A 20,690-nucleotide genomic window follows, 5' to 3' on the forward strand; every position below is an offset into this window, starting at 1 on the left:
GGGCCACGTGGCCCTGTCCCGCCCTTGCTGGCTCCAGTCCCTGACTTGGAACCACAGTGGCCTGCTTTCCCCGCCCTTCTCATCAGAGGGGAAGCCTGGATTGTGGGCTGGGGACAGCCGCAGCCTCTCCCACCTGGCACCCACTGCCTGCAGCCCCTAGGCACGCGCTCCGGACCCTGGAGCCCCTTAAAGTCACCAGCAAACTGTAGAAGACTGTGTCCTGGCACGTGAACAGGTAAGAAGGCCGTGGATTTTCTCTTACATGGCTTGCTTCCCTCTGCCTCTGATGGCCTGGCTTCCCCACACCGATTTCACTGCTGCTTCACTGATCACAGCAAGAGGGACTCGAGCTAGACTTGACATAGACAGTCCCAGCCAAGAAGCTCTGAAGTATGTCTCCGATAAATGGTGTGAATGGTCTGGTCTGGCTTTCGTTTTTTAACCTTTGCCTTCATCAGCCCTGCAGGAAACAGCAGATCCACATAACCATAAAACAAATCGCTTCTCTCGTGTGCCCTGCTGACTTTCATCAATTGACAACCGGTTGTCATGCGTCATGGGGATTGCACCCATGTGTACTGCTGGAGTTCTTTAGACCTTAATGTGCCATGTGCATGAGCTGTTACTTGCATGAATCACCATATCAGACATTAATTGATTTAAAATTCTTTAAAGGAAAGGGAAAAAAATCAACGGCATAGGTAAGTTTTTCTCATTCAGACAGTATTTCTGAAATTAAAATGAAGTGTTCTGCTTTTACACTTTGTTTTTATTTATTTATTTATTCATTCATTTATCTATTTTAGAGATAGAGTCTCTCTCTCTTGCCCAGGCTAGAGTGCAGTAGTGTCATCAAAGCTCAGTGTAGCCTCAAACTCCTTGGGCTCAAGTGATTCTCCTGCCTCAGCCTCCCAAGTAGCTGGGACTACAGGTATACCACCACACTCAGCTAATTTTTAAATTTTTTGTAGAGGCAGGGTCTCCTGATGTTGCCCAGGCTGGTCTGTCTTGAACTCCTGGGCTCAAGTAATCCTCTGCCTTGGCCTCCCAAAGTACTGAGATTACAGTAGGTGTGAGCCACCGTACCTGGCCTTTATTTTAAATGCACAGAAACCAACTGACTAGACGTCATTGTAAGGTCCACGTGGTATTCATCATGTTAACAAACCCATCCCAGGATGTGCAGCCTTTGTCCTCGGTTGTGATGTGGGATTTCTTCCAGGTGTTTTGCAATTAATAATTCTGCTTTTATGGACAACTCTGTGGAAATAATGTTTTTTGGTCTTTTTTTTTTTTCTCCTTGGATTGAGACTTGTCCAACATTTTTTGGTCTTTTAAGATGTTTTTTTTCCCCTCTCCTTGGATTTTATTCTCCATCCAGAACAAATACATGGGATAAAGGGCAAGAACATTTTTGTAGCTCAGCTCCTGCCACACATGGGTTCAGCTCACTTACAAGAATTAGAGGACTGATTTACTGATTTCCAGGACCACGGTGTCAGCATAGGGTGGGCAAGGGACCTGTGATCTCTGGGATTTTTCAAGAAGGGGGATGGAGGCAGTCTAGCATCGTGGTTAGGAGCTTGGCCTCTGAAGGCAGACTAGCCTGGGTTTGTATACTGTAACTGCCTAACCTTGACCTCTCACCTAATAACTTCATTGTGCCTCAGTTAATTCATGTGTAAAATAGAGATTACAAAACTTGTTAGGGATGTTGGAAGATGGAGAACTAGCACAATGCCTGGTGCTTACTGAGCACCCCTGGAGGGCTCTTCCCAGCCTGGGGCTTTCCCTGGGCAGAATTGAGAAGGTCAAGAGTGGATGCATGCTTTCATCATCTGTTAGAGGATTTTTTTTTTTTTTTGAGACAGAGTCTCACTTTGTTGCCCAGCCTAGAGTGAGTGCCATGGCGTCAGCCTAGCTCACAGCAACCTCAAACTCCTGGGCTTAAGCGATCCTACTGCCTCAGGCTCCTGAGTAGCTGGGACTTAGCGCCATCATGCCTGGCTAACTTTTTTATATATATATTCTTAGCTGTCCAGATAATTCCTTTCTATTTTTTTTTTTTTTTTTTTGTAGAGATGGGGTCTCGCTCTTGCTCAGGCTGGTCTCGAACTCCTGAGCTCAAATGATCCGCCCACCTCGGCCTCCCAGAGTGCTAGGATTACAGACGTGAGCCACCGCGCCCGGCCCGTTAGAGGATTTTTTGATGAGGCCCCATCTATCCTGAGGCTGGAGGGCTGGGCACCTGGCTCAGGCCTCCTTCTGGAGGTCCCCCAGGCTCTCAGCCTCCCCCTGCCATCACCTCTGGGTGCCACCCTTCCCATCTCAGCCACCTGCCTCAAAGCGCAGGTTTAAGGGATCCTGGGACGGAGTGGAGAACTCCCGGGAAGTCTGTGGGTGCATTTCCCACCCTGCGGCCGCAGTGATAGGTTACTGGGAGGCCACATGGAATGTGGGCTCAGGCCCTGGAGCTGGTCCCGCTGGGTCCAGTCCTGGCCCCACCGCTTCCCACCTGTGGGCAGTCGCTGGACTTCTCCAAGTCTGTTTCCTCATGTGTAAAATAGAAGTGTTAACACCTGTGCCATCGAAACACCTGAGATAGCATAGGTAAGGCACCTGGCACTCAGGGACCCCTTACTGCGAATGGTTAAGGTGATGGCCCAGAGCCTCTGGGAAGGTACCAGAATTAGCCGTAAAAGACAGGCAGAAAACTCACGGGTTTGTCTTCTCGGTCAACAAACATTTTTGGGGTTGTCTGGCCCTGGTGCTGGAAACCAGGGCGAGAGATGCATAAGACAGCCCCCCTGCTCTTGAAATAGGCCCGCACCCCGCACTGTGGGAGCAGAGAGAGCAATGAGCAGGTCGGTTCGAGCACGCAGGGAGCAGCTCCGCTCCGCAATCGATTAGGCAGAGACTGGAAAGAAGCCGCCATGGCCAGTTGGAAGCCAGTTGAGGAAGTGTGAGTGCAGGGGGCTGCGGGTGGGGTGCAGGGCAAGGGAGACGGAGGTGCGGAGGTGCGATGGAAGGAGCTGGAAGGAGCTGAGGGAACCGGATTGCGGAGAACTTTGGAGGTCAGGTGAGAATTTCGACTTGATCTCAGCAATGTGAGGACTTAAGCGGGTTGCGAGATGCCTGTTCTGGCAGCTTTGAGAGGTGGGGGACGGTGTTGGCGGCTTGTTATGATTCCAGCCTTCCTCCCTGTCTCAGGGACTCTGATGTTACCCCAAATATATAGCTGCAGAGAGTGGGATTTAGGAGTTGGGGCCCTGGGTTCTGGGGCCCTGGGGTTCTGGTCCTATCCCCACTCATCTCTTCCGCTTCACATTAGGACTCAGGGCAATTGGGCTTCTTACGGCTCTTTCCTTCTGGGGTTTGTAGAGTGTCTCTGGGGGTCACAGCCCTCCCTACTGTCCCCTACCCCTGAGACAGTACTGTCTGGAAGTCTGAGAACTGTGGCCTCCAGGCCTAGGACAATCCCAGGGGAGTTCCTCGCTCTGGCTGTTGTGCATGCTTGCATGTGAGGGGCATGTCCCACAAGTGGGTGGGGTGTCCCCTGGGGACTGGGCTGCAGTCAGCCTGGGAACCTACTTCCCGAACTTCCCAGGGGCTGCCTGGAGAGCTCCGTCTGTGCATCCCAGCATGCCTGGACCACCAGCCGGGCTTCCCCCATGGGACCCTCTCCAGGTCAGGAGAGGTGAATGGGTTGGGACTTGGCTACAGTTAGGAAGGTTCAGATCAAGGATATGAGTTTGAAAGGCCAAAGACACGACTTCCTCCCAGCAGCTGTTTGGAAAGGTCAGGGCCCTGCTCCAGTGCTTTCTGGGGTGCCTGTTGCCTGTCACAGCATGAGAAAGCCCACACTCTGGGCTGGAATCTACCACTAAGTCCCAGTCTCCCTTCTGGCCTTGTCCCCCCCATGTCTTCTCAATGTCTCCTCCCTCCACCCCTTTCCAGTTTCCCAAGAGCCAGCACCCTGCTGCCTTGTCTTCCTACTTTCTCATGACACTAAAATCTCTCTGCAAGCATTTTTGTAGCCATCTTAATTATTTTTCAGTGTGCAGTTTAGTAGTATTAAGTATATCCACGGTGCTGTGCAGCAGATCTCCAGAACTTTTTCATCTTGCAAAACAGAAACCCTGTACCCATTAGACAACTTCCCCTCCCTCCCCCCAGTCCCTGGGAACGCTTTCTGCTGTCTGTCTCTATGAGTTCAACTACTCTAAAGACCTCATGTAAATGGAATCATGCAGTCTTTTTGTGTCTGTCTTATTTCTCTTAGCCATAATGTCCTCAAGGTTCTTGCTGGTTGTGGCATGTGACAGAATTTCCTCCCTTTTCTAGGCTGAATGATACCCCATCATGCATATACATATGTACAGCATATTTTGTTTATCCATCCACCCATCAACAGACACTTGGGTTGATTCCACCTCTTAGCTATTATGAATGCTGCTTCTACGACAATAGGTGTACAGATATCCCTTCAAGTCCCTGCTTTCAATTCTTTTGGATATATGTCCAGAAGTGGAATTGCTGGATCATATAGTAATTCTACTTTTAATTTTTGGAGGAACTGCCATACTGTTTTCCACAGCGGCTGTGCCATTTTACATTCCCACCAGCAGTGCACAAGGGTTCCAGTTTCTCCACGTTCTCGCCAACGCTTGTTATTTTCTGGTTGTTGTTGTTGTTCATAATAGCCATCCTCATGGGTGTGAGGTGCTATCTCATTGTGGTCTTGATTTACATTTCCCTAGTGACTAAGGCTCTTTGCATGTGCTTGTTGTCCATTTGTGTATCATCTTGGGATAAATGTCTATTCAAGTCCTTTGCTCATTTTTCAATTGGGGTATTTAATTTTTTGTTATTGAGTTGTAGGAGTTCTTTATATATTTTGGGTATGAACTCTTAATTAGATGTGTTATTTGCAAATATTTTCTCCCTTCTATATAGGTTGTTATTTCACTCTGTTGATTGTGTCCTTGATGCACAAAGTCTTTAATTTTGATGTAGCCCCATTTGTCTATTTCTGCCTTTGTTGCCTGTGTTTTTGGTGTCATATCTAAGAATTCATTGACATCTGGTGGCTGCCGAGCCAGCCCCAAGGCCCCATTCCCACTACCCAAGAGAGAGGCCCACCCCGAAATGCTAGTTTCGGAGTTGCCTAGGTTGGGGGAATCCAGGGGCTGGGGTGAGTCTTGCAGCTCCTTGGGTGGTCTCAGTCAGGGTCATTGCCTCCTCCCTGGCCAGGACCTGGATGGAGGGCAGACAATGCTGAGGCCCCAGGGCAGTCACTGACCAGCTGGATAGCAAGGATTTAAGAGGACAGGGGTGTCAACAGCCCTGAGCTTGAATCCCAGCTCTGCCACCTGCCACCTGTGGGACCTTGAGTAAGTCACCTTGTCTCTCCAGGCCCACTTTCCACAGCCGTAAAATGGGGATAAACATGGTATCTCCCTACACTCACACCCATCAGGATGGCTACTACCAAAAAAAAAAAAAAGGGAAAACAAGTGTTGCTGAGGATGTGGAGAAACTTGAAGCCTGTGCACTGTCGGTGGGAACGTGAACTGGTGCAGCCGCTGCGGAAAACAGTTCAGCGATTCTTCAAACACTGAAAAATGAAATTAACATATGATCCAGCAATTCCACTTCTGGGTATATTCCGAAAATAATCAAAAGCAGGGCTTCTGAGAGAGATTTGCACACTCGAGTTCATGGCAGCATTGTTCACACTAGCAAGGAGGGGAAAGCAACTCGTCATGGACACAGATGAATGGGTAAACAAAAGGTGGCATTTCCATACAATGGAATTTAATTCAGCCTCTAGAAGGGAAGAAATCCTATCACACGGTCCAACATGAACAAACCTTGAGGACATCATGCTAAGTGAAGTAAATAAGCCGGGCACAAGAAGACAAACACTGTCTGATCCCACTTAGGCGAGGCAGTTAGAGCAGTCGAGCTCACAGAAGCAGACAGTAGGAGGACGACTGCCAGGGGCTGGCCGAGGGAGGATGGGGACAGAGTTTCAGTTTCACAAGATGGAAAAAGTTCTGGAGGTGGGTGGTGGTGACGGGAGCGCAACAGTATGAATGCACTTACTGTGCACCGAAAAATGGTCGAGATGGTAAATTTTATGTTATGTTTTTACCATTATTTAAAAAATCTGGGGAAAAGAGCGGGTTCCTTAGGGGGATTCTGTGAGGCCCGGGTGAGGCAATGCACGTGAACTGCTATTATTAGCATCAGGCCTGTGGACGTCCAGCGCTTTCTGCCTCCAATTAAGAGTTGCAGGAAAGATGGCAACAGACCCAGGCACGGGGGGCGATGTCCCTGTCCCTGTGGAAGGAGTTACTCTATTCTGCGGAAGGTGCTCAGGGCAGGAGAGGGCTGGGACTCGAGGGACATTTCCTGGGGCAGTGGCCAGGCCCTGGTCAGGGGATTCCTAGCATTTGTGGGATGGGTGGATTCCAGGCATTGGAAAGTCCCTGGCAGAGAAATCATTTCCACTAAGGGGCAGTTTGCAGGGAGATTTCAGCTCAGCCCAGAGAGCTTGTGATCAGAGCTGTCTGAATGTGGAGACACGCTGCCTTGTGGGGTGGTGAGCTCCCCGTTAGTGGAGGCAAGTAAGGAGAGCTGGGTGAGCTGCCGAGGAGACTTCCATGTGAGGTGGGGATGGAGCCACTGCTCTGACGTGATCCACCCCAGGCAAAGTTACATATTAATACAATAGGCCCATGCAAAGGTGGGACCCAGGGCAGTGCAGCTTGTGCCCAGCCCTCCCCTTGGTAACCGTAAAAACAGCTGCTACTGTTTACACTGGGCCAAGCACGGTGTCCAATGCTGAGCAGGCTTGATCCCAAACCCTTACCACAACCCTGTGCGGTGGGTTCTGTCAACATCTGGGAACCAGGACCCAGGGTTAAGTCACCTGCCCTAGGTTAGCCAGTAGGTGGTGGGGCTGGGATTTGAACCAGGCAGTCTGGCTCGAGCCCTCTATGCTGGGTGGAAATCTCCCAAATCTGTCTCCCCAGCCTGCCTCTCCCTGCTCTATTGACCCTGGCAGCCAGTCCCTGGGGCCCTGTCCCCACCCCCACCCCAGCGCCCCCACCAGTGAGTCAGCTCCGCCCCCTCTCTCTGGCTAGCTCTGCACTCTCAGTGCTGTCTAGAGACCACCTCCAGGCTCCATGTCACTCAACACCTTCCTCCTCCTTCCATGCAATGAGACCCTCCTCGATAACTCTGTTCCAGGGCTCAGAGTCTTAACTGTAACTGTTAAGCTCATTTTCCCTTTTGCAACTGTGTGCTTTCCAACCCAGCTCTCTGGTGCCAAGACCTTGTCCACGTGATTGAAATTTGTCCAGCTCCAGCCCAGCTCCAGTCAATAAATGCCACCCTCGATGGTGGTGATACCGTGGCCTCCTCGGTCCTCAGATCTGACACAGGATTACTGCCGTGTTTGCAGTTGTGGCAGAGGAAGCCCCGGCAGGCACAGCTAAGCCCTGTGCAGGCACCATCTCACCGGGTTCCTACAGAGCCCAGCAGGCGACGTGCTGCTGTTGTTCCCATATCTCAGATGAGGAGACTGAGGCCTGGAGAGGTTAGGTCATGCTCAGGGCATTGCAGCTCTGCACTGGTGGCCGGGTCTGTCGGCAGTGATACTCCCCGTTCCTTGCTGCCTTTGAGAGCAAAGTGCATTTGAGCTTTCTCTTCCACTCTTTCCTGTGTCCTCCCCACCGCCCTGTGGTGCCATTTTATGAATGAAGATGCTGCTTAGGGGCTTCCCCCAGGCCCCACAGTGGCCAGGGGCACAGCAGGGCAGGGTGGGCGCCCTCCCAGCCTCCTTGCTCCAGGTTCTGTCCCCTCTCCACTGCACCGCAGTGTCTCTTTGGAGAGGCTGTGCCGGCCCCAGTAAAGCCTGTGATGCCCCAGGCCAGCAGACTGGCTGGCCCAGCTGGGGCAGGGCTGCGGTGGGGCCAGAGCCAGGTGCTTTCCAGGGTCCTCCCACAGACAGGCAACCTTTGCTAGATGACATCTCTGGAGAGGGCGCCTCCCGGTCCTGCTCCATCCTCCTCCCCACTACTCCCTACCACCTCCTGAGGTGTAGTAGGAGGCCGCTCCTCTCTCTGTGCAGGGAAATCCTGTAGGCAACTCAAGTTTTCACTCTCGCAGGGCAGTGACAGAGTTCGGGAACCCCCAGCCCCACCCTATAAGGCATGGCTGTTAAGCCCAGCGGAGGAAGCCAAGGCTGGTTCAAGTGTTACAGAGGCAGATCTAGGACTTGAACCCTGGGCTGTCTGCCTGCAAAGCCCATAACGCTTGCTGAATAATTTTTTTTTTTTTTCCTAGACAGGATCTCACTCTGTTGCCCAGGCTAGAGTGCAGTGGGGTCATCCTAGCTCACTGCAACCTCAAACTCCTGAGCTCAAGGGATCCTCCTGCCTCAGCCTCTCGAGTAGCTGGGACTACAGGTGCCCGCCACCACACCTGGCTAATTTTTCCATTTTTTGTAGAGACGGGGTCTTGCTCTGTTGCCCAGGTTGGTCTTGAACTCCTGGTCTCAAGCGATTCTCCTGCCTCTGCCTCCCAAGTGCTGGGATTACAGATGTGAGCCACTGCACCTGGTCTTATTTTTTAAATAGTTTTTGAAGCTTTCTTTTTTTTTTTCTTTTTCCTTTCTTTTCTTATAGTATGTGACTTTCAATTAAAGCTTTCTTAAAAACAAACAGTCCATAGAAAATGTTTTAAGCACAGTTTTAGATTTACAGCAGAAAAGTTGAGCAGCTAGTACATAGTTACATTTAGCTGCCCATCCTGGACACATGGTTTCCCTCATTACTAGCATCTTGCATTATTGAAGCACATTTGTTATAGCTGACAAACTGATATTGATAATAAAATTAACTAAACAAGTTCAAGTCCATAGTTTACACTGGGGTTCGCTCTTAGTGTTGTAGAGTTCTATGGGTTTTGACAAATGTACAATGACACCTACCCACAATCACAGCATCATACGGAACAGTTTCGCTGCCCTAAGGGCCCTCTGTGCTTCAGCTGGTCATCCGTCCCCACCCTGGCAACCGCCGATCTTTTTACTGTGTCCAGTTTTGCCTTTTCCAGAATGTCATATAGTTGGATTCACACAGTAAGTAGCCTTTTCAGATTGGTTTCCTTCCTCTAGCCATGCGTGCTTGAAGTTCCTCCGTATCTTTGCATGGCTTTTGCTGACTCATTTCTTTTTATCGCCGAATCATGTCCCACGTATGGACATGTCACAGTTTGTTTATCCATTCATGTATTGAAGGACATCTCGGTTGCTTCCAGTTTTGGGCGATTATGAACAGAGCTGCTATAACCATTCATGCGTAGGTTTTTGTATGGACAGAAATTTTCAGCTCAACTGGGTAAGGAGTGAGATGACTTGATTTTATGGTAAGACGATTGTTTAGCTTTGTAAGAAGCTGTGAAACTTTTCCAAAGTGGCTGTCTGATTTTGCATCCTCACCAGCAATGAATGAGAGTTCCTGTTGCTCTTCATACTTGCCAGCACTTAGTGTTGTCAGTTTGTTTTCAATTTTAGCCATTCAGATGGGTGTGTAGGGGTAGCTCATTATTTGATTTGTTTGTTTATTTATTTATCTATTTATCTATTTATTTAGATAGAGTCTCGCTCTGTTGCGCCAAGGCCACGGGTGGAGCGGAGGAGGAGGGCAGGAGGAGGCTTGGGAGGCTGCCAGTCCAGACAGGGGCAGGTTCTTATCAGAATAAAGACTCCAGGCCTTGGAAGCCCTCCTGTTTCCAGGTGGCTGCATTTTGATTTCTTAGTTTGTTTCCTCTTTAGTTTCTTAGGAACGTTCTTCTGGGAAAGAGTCTGACCTTCTCTGGCTGACTGGGGGAGCAGCGGGGTCTGTCTTAGTCCGTTTGGGCTGCCATAGCAGAGTGCTGCAGACTGAGGGGCTTAGCATTCACTGCTCTGGGGCTGGGAGAACCGAGATCAAGGCACTGGCAGACTCGGTGTCTGGTGAGGGCCCTCGTCCTGGACAATCATCTCTTCCTTGTAACCTCACATGGCGGAAGGAGCGAGGGATCTCTCTGGCCGCTCCTTATAAGCGGACAAATTCCATTCATGAGGGCTCCACCTTCATGACCTAATCACCTCCCAATCACCCCCCCCCCACGTCTTAATACCATCACCCTGGGGTAACGCATTTGGAATTTTGGGCAGACACAAACATTCAGACTACAGCAGAATTTACCCATACCGAGAGCTAGACTGCCAAGAAGAAGTGGCCAGGGTGTCCCCAGAGATACATAGGGGAACAGGGTCATGACAGGCTGTGATGAAGATCCAGGGAGAAGTGAGCAAACCAGGTGTCTGAGTGGCAGATCTGTGCCAAATCCAATTCCCCTGCGTAGGTCTCCCTCCCGGCCTGGAGGTGGCTCTTCTAGACACCTCACTGAGCTCTCTGGCACCCCATTTCCCAATGAGCTCTGCAACCACATATGTGCCTCTCTCCTCCCATCTCCCAGCCCTGCCAAAAATAGGTGTCCAGTTGCAATGAGGGCGGAGCTGCTATTGTCCGTGCATGTCATGCATGTAGCAGTAACAGCTTACCACTGACCAGGCCCAAGGCTAATAACTGCAAAGTTCGCTCCCATTTTACAGATGAGGAAACTGAGGCTCTGAAGCCAGACCTGTGCTTGTGCCCATAATACTCGATTACCTCTACAGGGTCCCAGCACCTAGGGTACAGGCACATACAGTAGGGGTCCTTCCCAGCTCAACCTGTTTGTAAGTGGATCTCCCAAGTGGCTCAGGTGGTTGGGTGACGGATGCTGATTTCTCCTGGTGAGCTGAGCCCCTTCCCCTCTGTTGGGCTCTGGGGAAATTCTCTGGCTCCCCCCTTCCCAAATGGCATTGCTTTGGGATATTACTGACCTGTTTATTTCTAGGTGCCTATGTCCTAAAGTGGAGTTACTCCCTCACAGAGTTCAGCCAGTATTTTAAGTTCTTTTTGCAAATTGGTCCAAGTAGGACCAATACAGAAAGATTGGAGTATTTTATCAATGAGTCCGTATCAAACATATGTGTCTTCCCTCCCCAGCATCTTCTCTTGTCCCCACTCTCCATCCTTCCTCCTCTACTGCAAGTCTCTTCCCTCTCCCTGCCCTTAAGCCTCCTTTGACCACCTTGGCCAACTCCAGTCTATCCCTGCTCCAAACATCTATTCATTCCTCATACACGCCATAAAAACTAGCCTTGAACTGCTCTGTGAATGTTCTCTGGCTTGGCCTCCAAGATCACCAACTAACTTGTGATTTCCATAAGGGCAGAGGACTGAATCCTTGAGTGCAGGGTGGTGCTGGGCACATGATGCCCGCTTGCTAGCCACTGACAGAGCAAGGCACTGCACGTGGAAATATTCTCTAACCCGCAGGTGAGACACAAAATGCACAACAGCATTCTTGGAGTTACCACATTCTGCTGATTCTGAAACATTCCTCCCTCCGCCCTTCATTTTCACATCTTCTCTGAAATCAGGATCAATGGCATCTCATAATTTAATTGGCAGTTTTTCCCTCTCTCTTTCTCAGTGGTGCGTAAAATAATAGCACATTTTACAATCAATGGTGTATTAGGTTTGATGAAATGAGGTGTGAGAATCTGTTGGTAGCTGTTTCTGGTTCGGACCCGGAAAAAAGCATTTGGGAGAAATGAGGGGATGTTGGGAAAGATGAAGGGACACTGGGAGAGATGATGAATGCTGGGAGAAGTGGGGGATGCTGGGAGGAAAGAGGAATCCTGGGAGAAGCAGGGGATGCTGGGAAAGATGAAGGGACACTGGGAGAGATGATGAATGCTGGGAGAAGTGGGGGGTGCTGGAAGATAAGGATGCTGGGAGAAGTGGGGGATGCTGGGAGAAGTGCGGGATACTGGGAGGGAAGAGGAATGCTGGGAGAAGCAGGGGATGCTGGGAAAGATGAAGGGACACTGGGAGAGATGAGGAACGCTGGGAGAAGTGGGGGGTGCTGGGAAAGGTGGGGAGGTGCCCTACTGGGCCCAGAAGCTTCCTGAATCACCCTGATGGATCTGCATTCCTCCTCTGCATTCTCCTGTGCCTATGCTGCCTCAGAGGCTGGCTCCTTGTTAATCAGAAGCCAGCCTCCTGCTGGGTGTCCCAGAGTTCTTCCCTCACCTGTGGAGAAGAGCCAAGGATGCCTCTGACCGACCGGCTGCTCAGCCGGAGGAATGAGGAAACTGAGCTCCCAGCCCCAGTCTGAGTCCACACAGGGAGGGCCCGGGGAGGCCAAAGGGCAAGGGCCACAGGCTTTCTGACCTCTGAGGAAGTAAAGAAAGCAAACCCACCATTGTGACGTGGACTAGCTCCTCTCCAGCCCAGTGGCCTGCCCTGACCAGCTCCAGCCTCTGTGTTCAGATGCTGCAGTTGCAGGGTGCTCAGGTCACCGTCTCCAGCGCCAGATCCTCATGGGCCCCACCCCCCAGGCCAGGTCCTCCTTTGGCTTCACAATCAGGCTCTTTAGCTGCACAAGATTGCTGGGTTGGGGGAATGTGGCCTTTTCCTTTGCCTTCAGATCGTCCCTCTACCGTAGAGTTCATGGCGAGAGCTTTGTGGTTAGGTGCATTTAAATTCAATACTTGCTCCTCCATTTGCTCACTGTGTGACTTTGGGCAAGTTGCTGAACTTTCTGAGTTTTGGTTTCCTCTTCTTTAAAATGAAGGTGAGAATTCCTAGCTTTGGAATTGATGTTGGGGGGAGAGGGAATTAAATGACATAAAGTGACTAAAATTAGCTATTATTATTAACCTTTGTCCCTGTAGTTCTTTTATTCCAATTGTGGTAGTGCCAGCTCCATCCCAAGGCCCATTGCCAGCATGAATCCAGGTTCCATGGCCCCCAAACGTCCCCGAAACCAGGCAGCACCCTCTCCGTGGTCATGCCCCAGCTCTGACTGGGAGCCCTAGCTGTTTTTTCTCTCATTCTGCTCATTTCCAGTGAGCCTCTCCTATGTGCACCCTGGGGGACTGTGCCCTGTGAACCTCAGCACTGTGGTTCCATGGGAGAAACAAGACGAGACTGTGTGAAAAGTTAAGGCAAAAAACCAATGCAAGGAAAAAGAAATGTCAGGGTCATTTTTCAGCCAGATGGAAGATTAGATAGTTTGGGGAGAAAAACTATAAAACATGTGGACATTTAGGTCACAACATAGTAAGTACATTTTTTATGCATAGCTACACTGTGTGGAAATGACAGAAACCCTCAGGGCCGGAAGCTTGAAGGAAACTGAGACCAGAGTGGGGAGGGGGCTGCCCTGCTGTGCCTGCCCTGAGGGTCTTTTGCTGCTCTGGATGAGCAGGGATTTGGGTTTTAATGGCCACAAGGACAAGGGACAAAGTTTGGAGCCTACATGAAGCAAGGGAGATAGAATTGAAATCCACCCCCGCCACACACACATATAGCTGAGACTCTCAAAGGTTTAAACCCCACTAAGAGACCAGAAAATAATTTACCCACTGGTAAAGGTAGGACAAGGAAACTTATTTAATTGGCCTGGGTTTAGGTTGCAAGAGGCCTTTTCTAAAGAATTTTAACCACAGGCCTGCCCTCTTGGATTCGGCAATCAAATTTACACGACTTATGTGATCCTAGAGTCTCTAAGCAAGAAATGAACGTGAAAGCTATTCCTGATCGCCACATTCACAGAGACAGAAAGTGGAAGGTGCTTGCCAGGGGCTGGGGTGCAGGGGGAAGCGGGGAGTTGTTTAATGGGTACAGAGTTTCGGGTTTGAAAAGATGAAAAGCGTTCTGGAGATCGGTTGCACAGCGATGTAAAGGTGTTAATATTACGGAGTGAGGAGGAAGGAGGCTGGAGCGCTGGTAGGACCAGGCTGCCCTCCGCCCCTGTCTTCCTGTTGAGGAGAGCTGGTCCCGACTGCCGGGCTGCAGGCCACCAACGCTGGTGACAGATGCTTCTGGAAGTTCTGGAACAACCCTCCTGCCCAGGCTGGGTTCCATCTTAAGGAATTCACCCTCCTCCACCTCTTGGGAAGAGTTGAGCTTCCCTGAGTTTTGGATTCCTCTGTCTTCTCACCCTGCAAGGGACACAGGTGAGAGCTCCTCTCTCAGCATTGGCTAGAAGGGTGGCAAAGGCCCCTGTAGGTCCCCGGGAAGCCTGCTCGGCCCCGCCCCGTCCCTATCTCCTCCCCTTTCCGGGCCAGCTCAGGCTCCCAGAGGCATCTCTTCGCCCTTGGGGACTTGCTCACTGTTTCCTGGTCTCCCCACTGGTGTCACGGTGGGCTTGAAGCTTTCCATCCTTGTGTGACAAACCCCGGGCTCCCCAGAGAGGCTCCGCCCCACAGCACACATGGAATAGGGTCTGACTCTGAGGTGAGACTTCGTGACCCGTTTAACAAGTGTCACGTGCTTATACCGGGTGAGCATGGGAAGGGGTGGGGGCTCCAGGGCGCGTCCTGAGTCAGACCGTGAGTGTGTGAGGAAGGAGGGTGGGGCCCGGCGAGGAGGCCCCTCCACCCCCACGTGGACCTTCCCTTTCCAAGCGCCGTGGGGATGGGGGTGGGGGCTGCGTGTCATCCCCTCCTCGGCAGCAATGCTGACAGTTGTTAGCAGGAAAGACAGTCCGCTCTCCGCTGTGACCTCCCTGCGTTAACTGCATGAGTTAGCACAATGAGGCTCTGAGCTAGGTGCCTGGAATTCAGAGGGGCTGATGTCCCAGCAGAGCAGAGAGCTGGGAACTCCGAATGAATGAATGATTGTTTCATCACAGTCACGATGGTGGTTAGAAGCCCAGTTCCCTGTTGCTTTTGAAAGCGTAGCAGAGCACACCCTCGTGGGAGCCAGAACAGGACAGCCTGCCAGCCAGGCTCCGGGAGGGACAGGGATGTCCCCACCTGCATCCTCAGAAGAGCAAGACTTGAACTCAAAATAAATAAGCGTGAGGCCAAACCTTTGCAGGAAAACAGGCCTTGTGTACCCAAGACTGTCCCCATAGTGGAGACTTATGAAAACCATTTCGACCACACCACGGGCCCCACCCAGTTTGAGGAGGAGTTTCTCAAGCTCCATCCTTCAGATGGGTAAAGTGAGGCCTAGAGAAGGAAATAATTTGCCCTCTAGTCCCAAGTCCTAAGGGCACAGACACACAGGGTGCTGGGAAACCTGGTTTTGGTCATTTCCCGGCATCCTGTGTGTCCCTGCAGTCTGTCCTCTGCATGCCAAAAACTTCAAACAAAGCTGCTCTGTTGCCCAAGAATTCCATTTTCACCATTATTCTCCTCTGGGGACATTCCTGAATCAGTGAAAAAGGGACTGGTTCAGCCCAAGTCCCTGGCAGCGGGTCATCTCTGCTGGGTCTAGATTGGGCTGAAAAAGTTGGGGGACAGAAAAGTGTCAGGCAAAGTCTGAGCCGTGCGGAAGCTCCCAGCCTGGCGCTGAGACGAACAGTCCATGCACAGGACGCTGGGGGCAGGTTAAAGGCAGAGGGGGACCCGGGGTCTGGGGCTCTGCAGGCGGCTTCCTTGCGGCTGGAGCAAACAGGAGGCTGGCGACCTTCTGTGGCTCTAGGGCCACAGTGAGAGAGCCTGTGTGTACGTGTCTGCTTGTGTGTGCACATGTGTGTTTATGTGTGTGCACGTGCGTGCACATATGTGTGTTGGATTCTGCTGGGGGTCGAGGGGGGGACTCACACAGCCAGAGTTAGGCTGGGGGGAAGGGGGAAGGCGTTCTGCTTATGGGATACAGCAGGTGCCAAGGGGCTGAGGCCGGTCGGTCACCACGGAGGGGGTGGGGGCTGCAGGGGTGAGGAGCTGGCCGCCACCGAAGCATCGCGAGGGCCTCGTCCCGTGGGGGGGACGCGCGGTCTTTCCTGTGGGAAGGAGGCTACTCTGAGCCACCCTGAGGACAGGAGATCCCTTGGGAGGTTCAGAGCGGAAGACCCTTCTCTCTCTCTGCAAATTCAAGTGTCCATTTATATGTGGGGTTTTCTTTGAGGTTTTATTTTATTTTATTTATTTTTTGTTGTTGTTTGGGAATTGTTTTTTCTTAACCAAATCATTTATTAGTGATTTTTAAAAGCCAATTTTTTTTTCTGAGTCTGTCTCAGATAAAAAGCCTTCAGAATGCAGGGAAGAACCCTGCACCCCGGGGGGCCTGGCCCCCAGAGCCCGGAGCAGCTGTGGGTGGAAGTGTGGCATGGAGTGCTGGCGGGTGCGGCCCCACAGGACTGGGCTGGGGACACGGGCTCTAGGTCTGCCGGGGGACAGGCAGATGGTCGCCTGGGGCCCCCAGCCCACTGTCTGCCCAATTCCCAGCAGGCCCAGGGCCCCTCTGGAGATGCCCAAGCCCTGGACTTCCAGGAGCCCTGGAGGGGACCCTGTGGTGTGGCCCTGACAGAGGCTTCAGAAACTGGGGAAGATGAGGAGGAAGGAGAGAAAGAACGAGGGGTGGAAGAGGCAGAGAGGGAAGGAAAGAGAGAGCAGGGTGGGGGGTGGCCCTCCTGGACCCAGAACACCATGTGCCTGCGTTTCCAGTACTTGCTGTCACACTGGACCTGGGCCCTGCCACACGTCACCTTGTGACGCGCCACGGCCCCCCAGGCCACAGCAAAGCTCTGACGGTGGAGGAGGGAGGAGGCCACCAAAACAGAACCGGCCAGGCCAGGAACTTTCCTTGGGCCGTGGCTTCAGTAAACAGGTTTCAAAACCGTTAGTCAGCACTTTGGCCGCAGATCTGCCGCTTGGGGTTCCTGGTCCCCAGACTGGGCATCCAGGCCAGAGCCCTGCCCGCCCCTGGGCCTCGGGGCCTTGGGGGCAGCGCAGGAAGCCTGGTCGAATGGCCTTCCTCCTGGGGCCCTTCTTTGAGTTTTTAAAAAATTTTTTATTGTGGTAAAATACATATAAAATTTGCCATTTTAACCATTTTTTAAGTGTACAATTCAGTCACATTAGTATATTCACAGTGTTGTGTAACCATCACTACTATCTATTTCCAGAACATTTTCATCATTCCAAACAGAAACTTTACCCATTGAATGATAACTCCCCATTCCTCCCCCTCCCCAGCCCCTGGTAACCTCAATTCTACTTTCTGTCTTTATGAATTTGCCTATTATAGACACTTTAACTCATATACAATTAAAACAAACAGCTTATTGAGGTAAAATTGACATGCAATAAACTGCACGGAAGTGCACAGTTTGCTAAATTTTAACGCATTGACTACCACACTAGAAAAAAATTTTTTTTTCCTTGGGGCCACAGTGTTTTAATATGAAAATAGAATAAAAACTTTGAAAACAAAATGATCCTTTCTAATTTAATAAAAAATTTGTTATTTTTTATTGTTTTCTGTTCGTGAGTTATATGCAACTTGAAAAATAGTTCTCTCGGCTCCCAAGGTAAAGAGATGTGTGAGTTACGCACGCTTCACGAGGCCCTGGGCTCAAAACTAGCGTGAGTTAAATACAACTCACATGGCAGTTAATGTGTTAAATATGCATACCAAACCAAGATAATGAATACGTCAATTACTGCCAAATTTCCTCATGCCTCTATATAATTCCTCCCTCCCCACCCTCCACCCTCAGCCAACCACTAATCTGCTTCCTGTCACTATAGATTAGTTGAATTTTCTAGAGTTTTAGATAAATGGAATTATACAGTATGTACTCTTTCTTTTGAGGGTCTGGTTTCTTTCACTCAGCATAATTAGCTTGAGATTCACCTGTGTTGTGTATGTCAATAGCTGATCCTTTTTTATTGCAGAGTAGTGTTTTGTTGTATGGCTATACCATAATTTTTTTTTGACCTATTCACCTGCCGATGGACATTTAGGTAGTTTCTAGCTTTGGTGCGAGTACATAGACATAGAATTGATTTTTGCCTGTTGATCTGGTGTCCTGCAACCTTGCTGAAGTCATTTGTTAGCTTTATAGTCTTAGAGAGTCTTTAGGATTTTCTGCATAGGTGATCCTATCATCTGGGAATAAAGACGGTTTTACTTTTTCCTTTTCAACATGCACTCCCTTTCCCTCTGTTTTTCTTGTCTGATTGCACAGAGCAGACATCCTACCTGTGCCTGTCTTGCAGGGAAAACATTTGGCCCTTCACCATTTGGCTGCGATGTTTTCACAGATGCCGTTTTGCAAGGTGAGGGAGTTCCCTTCTATTCATAATTGGTTGACAGTTTTTATCAGAAGTGGACGTTGGATTTTTTTTTTTTTTTTTTTTTGAGACAGAGTCTCACTCTGTTGCCCAGGCTAGAGTACCATGGCGTCAACCTAGCTCACAGCAACCTCAGACTCCTGGGCTTAAGCAATCCTTCTGCCTCAGCCTCCCAAGTAGCTGGGACTACAGGCATGCGCCACCATGCCCGGCTAATTTTTCTATGTATATTTTTAGCTGTCCATACAATTTCTTTCTATTTTTAGTAGAGACGGGGGGCGGGGGGGAGCGGTCTCGCTCTTGCTCAGGCTGGTCTCGAGCTCCTGACCTTGAGCGATCTTCCCGCTTCGGCCTCCCAGAGTGCTAGGATTACAGGCATGAGCCACTGTGCCTGGCCAGATGTTGGATTTTGTCAAAGACTTTTTGTGCATCTGCTGAAATGACCATATGGTTTTTCTTTTTTAACTTTGTCAACATGGTGAATTACAATGTTTGATTTTCAAATGTGAATCCAAGCCTTCATTCCTGGGAGTGCATGTGGATTAGATTAGGATGTAGGGAGCCAGGTGTTTCCAGTGCAGCCGGGGTCTGGTTGCCCAATAGATAAGACCTGGCTTTGGACCCAGTCATCCGGCGGCTGGAGAGAGGAGGCAAAGGTCAAGGGTGGGGACAGTGTGGACTTCTGCCTGCCAGGCCCTGAGTAGTCCCAATGAACTGACCCAGGTGAGCCTCCGGCCTACAGGTGGCCGCTGCCCAGCCCTCCCGCCTCCCGGAGCCTTAGTCTCCGCCTCTGGGAAATGGAGCTGGTGTCTGGCCGGAGCGCTTGGGCAGGAGGAGGGTGGGGCGTGGGTCAGCTGCACCCCCAGGAGGGGACCCCAAGTGCTGGGGGCTGCCCAGGAGGCCAGGGGCACCTGCAGACCTGGTTGGAATCGCGCTTCCTCTCTCTGTAAAACCGAGGCAATGACGCCTTCCTCCCAGGGCTGCTGGGTGAAATGGACCCCTGGAGACAAACCACCTACATAGGGAGGTGCAAGCGCCAGGCACCGGTTGGAACCCGAATGCTGCAGCTCAGTAGCTGTACGCCCTCTGGCCAGGGCCTTCACCTCTCAGCCTTAATCTCCTGGTTTGTAAATGGAGATAATGATACCTGGAGATGTGGCCACAATGATAATTGGGTGTCGCTGCACAGATCCAGCGAGCAAGGGCATGTCAAGTGCACGGCACCTGGGAAGTGCTGGGAGATGCTGGGGGACGGTAGGCTCCTGGGGACGGGGTGAGACTGACCCTGCCCCGCTCCCAGTTCGCAGGGGTGTGTGTCTGAGTGTGCCGCCCCCGGGGCTGACGCTCCCGGCCACCCCGTGAGGCTGGAGTGATCGCTGCGCCCTCTCAGGTGCCAGCAGAGAGGGGGAGGCTGAGACCTAGAGCCGGATTGGAACCCAGGTCCCTGGACACTTGAGAGGTCGGCACCTTCCAAATATAATGTGAGTTTCTCTCCCAGGCGATGCCAACCCTGATGCCCAGTCGAGGCGTTGGGGCTCAGAGAGGGGCCGGGAGAAGAGGGAGGAATCGAACAGCTGAGGAACTTCTTGGTGGCTTCTTTCCTCCATCCCCAGCCTGGCCTGTGCCCCGTTTCCTTCCGGCTCCTGGGGGTGCCAAGCCTTTAGCTGACCTAGTTCTCCTCTATTGGAATTTCGGCATCTGGCCCAAATGTCCAGTTCATTCACTCAGATGTCATAGAGTTTCCTACATGCCGAGCCAGGGCCAGGCGCTGGGGCCACCGTGGCGAGACCAGAACCAGGCTCTGTCCCTGTGGATGCTCCCGTGGGGAGACACACGGCACAAGTGGGCACAGTTACCACAACATCGGAGTGGCCGGTGCCACGCAGGAAGTGCCCCGGGGGATGTGACAGGGAACGGCCTGGCTGGTCAGAGAGGGAATCTCTATGGAGGGGAGGTTGGAGTTGACAAGAAGGAGCCAGCTGGGCAGAAATCTACTGTGGAACATTCTAGGCAGAGGGAAGGCAAAGTCCTCAAGGAGCAGTCAGTGCAGGGACAGCGGGTGGGGCTGGGAGGGGCCCATTCACAGACTGCCGGGGAAGCTGTGGGGGCAGCGAGGGTGTATTCTAAGTGCAGATTCCAAGATTCTTCTGGAAATGAAAAAATGCTTTATTCTTCCTTTCCCTTCTATCTTTTGTGATTTTGGGGACCCCTTTGCTTAGAAACACATTTGAGAATCTCTCAGAACTAGGAGGAGCCCGGTGCTCTGGCTCACAGCCATATAAACCCAGTGGCTCGGGAGGCAGGAGGGTCGCTTGAGGCCAGAAGTTCGAGACCAGCCTGGGCGACAGAGCAATATTCCCATCTCTACAAAAAATGAAAAAAACTAGCTGGGCATGGCGGTGGGTGTCTGTAATCCCAGCTACTTGGGAGGCTCAGGCAGGAGGGTCGCTTGAGCCCAGGAGTTGGAGGCTGCAGTGAGCGATGA

General features: G+C 51.3%; 1 protein-coding gene across 2 annotated transcripts in view; it reads left to right on the top strand.

Annotated features, from left to right (window-relative positions):
* Positions 1-20,690, top strand: part of IL34 (interleukin 34) — a 51,114-nt gene continuing 30,424 nt past the window's right edge. The window contains exon 1 of one of the 2 annotated variants that reach the window (XM_045533989.1): positions 1-235. The gene's annotated coding sequence lies outside the window, so the exon portion shown is untranslated. Of the gene's footprint in view, positions 236-14,299; positions 14,415-20,690 lie in introns of those variants that run through there. The other variant, XM_045533993.1, reaches the window with a different exon arrangement.

This window comes from Lemur catta, chromosome 20 (assembly GCF_020740605.2).
Source record: "Lemur catta isolate mLemCat1 chromosome 20, mLemCat1.pri, whole genome shotgun sequence".
NCBI classification, from domain to species: domain Eukaryota; kingdom Metazoa; phylum Chordata; class Mammalia; order Primates; family Lemuridae; genus Lemur; species Lemur catta.